The sequence below is a fragment of the Thunnus albacares genome, chromosome 10, assembly GCF_914725855.1.
Source record: "Thunnus albacares chromosome 10, fThuAlb1.1, whole genome shotgun sequence".
Lineage (NCBI taxonomy): Eukaryota > Metazoa > Chordata > Actinopteri > Scombriformes > Scombridae > Thunnus > Thunnus albacares.
In genome coordinates, this window is record NC_058115.1 from 18,804,448 (window position 1) to 18,811,775 (window position 7,328).

The following is a 7,328-nucleotide window of genomic DNA, read 5'->3' on the forward strand; positions in this document are numbered from 1 at the left end:
TGACTGTATATTTTTCAGAATGCCGAAAAATAAGATATCCTAGAGGATGGCAGATTATGTTTTCCTCCCTTGTTTAAAAGAAGCTCATCTTAAAACACAGAGGCCCCTACTTTACAGATTTGGAAAGAATTGATTAGAATTTCTTTGACTATAGAAAAGACATTTTCTGAAGATAACAATAAGATGAAGCAATCAATGAGGTATGGAAGTACATTTATGATGCCCTACAAGACTTGAAAAAGAACAAAGAACTTCCCTTCCCATTATTGGGAAGGGAAGGGAAGGGAAGGGAAGAGAAGGGAAGAGAAGAGAAGGGAAGGGGAGAGGTGTGTTCCCATTATTGGGAAGGGAAGGGAAGGGAAGGGAAGAGAAGAGAAGGGAAGGGGAGAGGTGTGTGTATGTATGTGCGTGTGTGTGTTGTGTTTGCAGAGGGTCGGGGGTCAGGATGAGAGGTGTATGTGTGAGCCTGACACTATTCTAGGATAGTATATACCATCTTATATATTAAGGTTTTATTATATATGTTGGTTAGTAAGAGATTGTAAGCAAAACCTCATGATGGAAAGCATGAAATTAAATCAAGATAAATATTTAAAAAAAAATTTAAAAAGAAAAGAAATTAATCCAATGAAACTACTGAAGGTCACTGTGTTCTATACTGTCAGAATCAAGTGTTTTTTAGATCAGATGAATCAGACATTAAAACTTAAAATTTAGAAGTTAATTGTCTATTACTGGAAAGACTCTTGTAATGAAATACTAACTGAACAATCAGTCTGTGTGTTCTCTTTTCCAAATACTGTAGGTCTCCTTTGAGTCTGATTGCCAAAATGATTGGCTTATCTAATCAAATTCCCCACAATTTGTAATTAAGTTAGTGAGTTTACAGATGGGAAAGCCTTAACATGCTCTCTGAGGTAATCTAGTTTGTATAGCCTTCAGTACTACAAAACACTTTTTAATGCAAGTTTTGTCATTGAACCTGGTGACCAAATGTCTAAGATTTTCTGAAATATTCAAGACAAGTGAATGTTAGTGTGAGTTTTTCCAGTAAAGTCATGCATCATATCAGTACATCCTGATAAGTGTCAGATACAAATTAAACACCTCTCTTGGATAATGTTTGAAACTGAATGCAGTGAATGCATTCAGTATGTAGCATGCTTTTAAGAAGTCTCAGCTTTCAGTTTCTTGTGAGTTCACACAAGGGCAAGTGACAATTTAGCTTATGCTCATCAGTCAGATGGTTTTAAAACGACCCTGTCTTAACACTTTGCAAATAGAAAGGCATTAATACCACTGAAATGTTTTATGTCCTCAGAGGAACCGAAGGCACTCTGGAAAGACTGAGCACAAAATCTCAAGACTCTAAAAGTGTGAAAACATCCTCACCCCTCACTTCTCTCCCTGTGTGGCTCGACCTCTGCCACGCTAACTTTAGTAACGAGCACAACACTGGTGTACATTTCCACAGATGCCACATTGGGAGGGTCTGTATGGGGTCGGTGGTGCCGCTGGGATAGTATGACCAGGTTTCAAAGACTTAGAGGTCAAAGGTCAAGACAACTGTACCAGAATCCCAAATGTGATACTGTGTCTGGGTGCGGGGTTAGCTGACTTTGAAACCAAGTAAAATGCCACTTGTTAAAAAGCAGGACAACAATAAGTGGTTTAGATGAAAGAGGGTGCATGTTCAGTGTATATAAGAGTGTATGACGTGTATATATTTGTGTGTGTTTTAGTGTGCATGTATGGGTTTTATGGATATCAGCTTGTCTGTGTACATATGGAGGAAGTGAAGTGCTGCTGGATCACCCAGTGTGACAGAGAAATTATTTGAGGCCTTTGTCTTTGATGTCTATCCAACAACACAGCATGATCTTCTTCTGTGAGCTGTTGGTGGTGTGGTTGCAAACAACATTTCTGTGCAGCATTCTCATTTGCCACAATATTCATATTGATGCTCACTATGAATTGCTGCTCTTTTTGTTTCATTTTCTCTACCAGTACCTCACCGGCTCTCGAGAAGAATGCTCCTTTCAGTCACACTTCATGTACCGTGAACTGATGAGAAACCTACAAAAGCTGAACATCTATTTAAATATGTAACTGCTTCTTCTTTTACCTTTTTTTAAAGTCCAGTCAGCTTTCAAAAAAAATCTTCAATTCTAAGTAGAAATGTCTTCAAAACATTTTCATTGTTTGTTGTTCTGTTATCTGCTCTTTGCTTCTTTTTCTCCTTCTTCCTTCCTTCCTTCCCTACATCTCTCCCTCTGAGCCACGTCTTCCAGGCATGCCCCAGGCCAGCTGAAGGCAGGCAGTGCCTCTTGGAGGACTGACAGTTTGGTAGATTGTTTGGGAACCATGACAATGAGTGGCCATGACCCTTAGGTATGGGCAGTGAGAAATGTTCTCTTCTAGATGGTGTCATTAAGAGCCCATGGGTACGCAAAGTGGGAATAGTGGGGGGAATAAGAGGGATAGCCTGGAACAGAGCAGGCATGCCATCAGGGAGTTCAAGTTAATGTGCTGTCACTTTGTACCTGCCACTCTAAGTTCTCACAACCAAGCCTCTAAAAACCAGGGCCCTCTTCCAGCACCAAGCTAAATACCCTGCTGCAGCAGTGACTGTTTCAGTCCACATGCACAGGGTATCTTTTCACAAGCTTCTTATCTCTAGCAGCTCTATCTGGATGTATTGATATCCTATAACATCAGTGGCTCACTGGAAATGACTGTACAACACAATTTAGAACATTTGGCCTTTTACCACACTATACACCGTATCAGATTGACGGTATGGTGCACAAAGGACTGATGACATATTGATGCATGTTTCCTCACCGTTGAAAATGGGGTTTGATCACAGATGACTGCCTGAAGAGCTGTCATGCACTCAGAAATCTGACATAGGTAAAAAATGGCACTTTCTGCTAAATTCTGCAACAGTTTCAGAGGAGTATAGTACAGTATGTTTCTGTTGTTTGATAAGAATAAAATCAAAGAGACGCACACAGTTCAGTTGGTCATGAATCAAGCAGCACATACTGCTGCACATGTTATTCATGTCAGATCAGGTCATAGCTAGTTACAAGTGCTCCATCTAAAATGCAAACTTGAAAATGTTGATGTTTAAAAGGATCAGAGAGAAATTTAAAAAAACACAGCTCTTCTTGCTGTGAAGAACCAATACATTTTATTTCCACGGTTGAGGTTTCTTTTTTAATTAATTTGAGGACAGTGCTTTTGTAACATTTCCCTTAAAGTCATTTTTTACACAAGCATCATCATCATTTCACAAATTAGCAATCACTCATTTTTTCTTTCCCCTGCGGCGCAGGTTTTCATGTTGATTAACTATTCTTTTTTTCTGAGTCATAAGTGTGGCAGCATAGCAAAAATGCTTATTCAAGGGCCAAAATTATTCATGCTGATTAAATTCATCCCAGGAAGGATTGTCCTGGAGTTTCATTGGATGAAAAAATGGAAATTCAGTTCTTTCTTTTTCTTTTTCTTTTTTATATTAGTTAGCCTTCATGCTAAAATTCAGACTGAATTCCACAAGTTAATGTGATTTTTTTATGCTAAATGATCTCTCATTAACAATGTGTGGAGTCACTGAAGCTTCTTACAGCCTCATTGTCACTGAAAATGGAAACAGCACAAACATTTTCGGACTCTTCTATCTGCTGTGTACCAGCATGCCCTATCATCAGCAAAACAGATGTTTTATTATCAGTTTATATGGTTCATGAATGTAATCATTGTTTACATCGTTTCTCCCTGAGGGTAATGATATGTGAGGCATGATAAATCAGAATTGAAGCCACGGAGACACTAACCTAGAATGACCTTTACTTAATCAAGACTTTTACCTTCCTCCTATCAGCTTGCCTTAACTGTGTCCAATTCTTTCTCGCTATCTCTCTTACTCTGTGCTCTACTATCAAGCCTTCTGTCTGTCACAACTTGCTGCCATTTTCACCCCTATCTGATTCCATCACACTGAGGACTAAAGCCTTTAAACCCATTAAATCCCTCCCAATTCAATTTCAGGATGGCAACACTGCCTTGTGGGTCGCTGCCAACCAGGACTCATAGGAATCGCAGACCCCTCCAGGTTTCCCAATCTGGCAATGCTTCCTGGGCAGGCAGGAGCAGATGCTTGGATATTCTGCAGCGACAATAAGACCACCCCCCTCAGGCCTCTACAGCTGGGCAGAGTTTTATCCAGCCCCTATGAGGCTGCTGTCAGGTGCCTTTATGTAGACTGGGACATTTAACCAGCCTAACTAGCCTGTACCAACTGTTACATCCAGCTGGCTTCCATTCTTCAGATGTAAACAAAACACTCACTGCTTACTTTTGGAGCTTGGTACAGTGAGTGTTAGCACCCTCCAATCCTGACATAAACCATAATAAACCTGAAATAAAAAATGTGAGAAGTTTCCATTTCATTTTGTGTGACACAAGGATGTAACAGAGAGGAGATATGAAAGAATTAATGAGGAGAATGCACACTCCATAATCAAATGCCTACAGTCATTCTCTTCAAACAGAAACAAAACATGCAAACGCCATTAGATGTTCATTTTATGAAAATTAAAGACGAAAAAAACACATTACCCTTCTACTACATACTGTATGTCCCAGGATACCCACCTGTATACCCTCAAGAGACTTTATTTGCATTTAAGTATAAATCCATGCACATACTGTGCAAGTGTTTTTGCTTGATGAATAGAAAGTTAGTGTCCTGCAGTCATAACATATTCCGCCGTCTTTTGGGTTGAATTAACAAATCCACAGCTGTGGCAAAAACAGCTCATTTTTTTATTAATCAAGGACACATATTTCAAAGTTGTGACTGATTTTACAACTAGACTTAACATAAAACGGATAAGTTATTACTGTTCATGCCTTCAACCCATGGCTCAATCAAACGATCCATTCAATTCATTATATGCAGCTGTCTATGTTTCCATCCAAATTCAGAAATATGAAAACAATGCGTCCTGGACCCACAAACAAGTGGGTTGATCAACTCTTTCACCAATTTGTTCCATCCACACCTACACTCACATGCCATGCTAATTCTCCCTCCCTCTCATATTCGATCTCTCTCTCTCTTTCTCATCTAAGTGTCCTCAAAAAGTTAGCAAGGCTAGAGCTTTTATACAGTGCCTCAGTTCATATCTCTTTGAAAATATTTCTTTCACACTTTCAAATTCCTGTCAGTGCATATCAGCATGCAGTGGAATAGCAGTAGATGTGTACAGAATGCGAGATAACCTTTTCCCAGTTGTCAAGCCTCCACAGGCTACTCTGATAGCAATCTACCATCAAACAATCCTCTTTTCTAACTTTTCTATTCTCCCTCTCAGTAATGTGTATGATAAGGCAGTGTCACCACATCTAACCCATATCTACAATAATTACAGTAGATATTTTAAACACAACTCATATACCTACCGGCGGGGGAAACATTTTTTGACCACTAAAATAAACAAAATATCTCTTGCAAGTTTCAACGTAGAACGAGTGAGAAAATATGTCCACCTGGCTTGGATTTTCACTTCAAAATGAAAATCCATTGTACAGCTGCAACCATAAATGTAATATTGTGGTAACCTGCTCCAGCATGAGTTTGATGTGAAGCGAATCAATTTGATTTAGCACATTCATTTAAAGGGTAAAGTTCAAACAAACAGACCTTGCATAATATAGACTATATGAACTACTTGTGTTTTTAAACAGAATAGACAAATAAAGATAGAAATAGAAATTTGTCCTCTAAAATACTCTCAGGGACTTCAGTTGTGAATCTTTTTCTCCAGGGCCTTGAGCTGTTTAAGCACTTTTCTAAGCACATTGTCATGTGTATTATATGAGTATGGCACTTCAACCTGAACCTTTTCCTTAGAGTGAAAATTTATTTAATCAGTGGTGACGTTGAGTTTGCAAAACACAAAAAGTAGAGGGTGCAATTTAAAAACTGGGTATTTCTATCAAGATTAAATAAGCATTATGAGCTGAAAAGAACATTGTGTCAAAGTGTGAACAGTGTACTTGATGGATTACACATAGATTTCATCAGCAAGTTCTAAAGGATTCCTGACCACCCAAGGTGATGTCCAACTTCCTGCTACTTTAGCTGACCTACAGAGTTTCACAGCTGAGGTATCAAAACAGATAAAACAGTCCCTGCAGTGAAATAGCTAAGCCCACAACCACCTGGAAGCGGACGTCTTCCTGCTCAAGCATTTATGAGCCGGTGCGATTGCAGGATTTTATTTGTGGAACCGACTGGGCAGTGAGCTGAGAGAAAGCAGCACGCTGATGCAGACAAACAAGAAACACAGCCAAATCCTCAGAGCTGCTTATAACAAAGGAATGTTTTTAAAACTTCAAATGCTACAACATGCACAGAAGAGATTCAGCCACTGAGATAATTCAGTGGCTGATAATTACCTGATGTATAATATACTGTGCAATATTATGCAGTTGAAGCTTCCACTGTGATGTTTATGCTTTAGCCTCTGGGCATACAGCTGAGCACTGAGCACTCATTATTGTTAAATTTCAACAATAATAAGCTAGCAACTGTTCTCATTTAATTAGAAAAATGTAAACAATTCCTTAAATAAAAGCAATCAACTGAGGCTTATATATTGATCTTGTTTTACAAGCAAAGAAAAGCCTGGAAGACGCCAAATGTTGCTAATCACAAGATACTGATATTATTGTCTTGTTATTATTTTGAATTTTGTGTGGGTTTGATTTCTTTGCGTTAACTTTAACCATACTTACCCATACTCTAAACAACTAAAAATGGGTCATTTCTCAGTGCCAAAATTTGATTAAGTATCCCATACTGTCCCATCTGCACCCAGCCTCATTAATTATTACTTGTCCCCAGCTTCACTTATCCCCCCTCCAATTAACTATTCATAAGCCCCGTAATGATTAACAATATGTTTTGTGCTAATCTTTATGTAAATGAAGTGAGCTTTGTAAGAGATAATGCAATTTGCCACTTATCTGCACACATTACTGAATAGTCTTTATCTGCCTCCCAGGGTTCAGGATTGGTGAGAGTGGATGTTTTATTTGTGAGACAATATCTGTTTTTCTTTTCATTGTTAGGTGTAGAACTATTAAGATACCAAGGTCCAGATCAGCAAAAGCAACAACAACTTTGTAATTGAAAAAAAGATGATGATATTTGTCATTACAATCTCTTACACACTGACAACTTCTTTCAGTCAGGATTATGTGGATCTTGCAGTGAGTGAGTGATAACCAGAGAGAGACATGTAGGCGTGTGC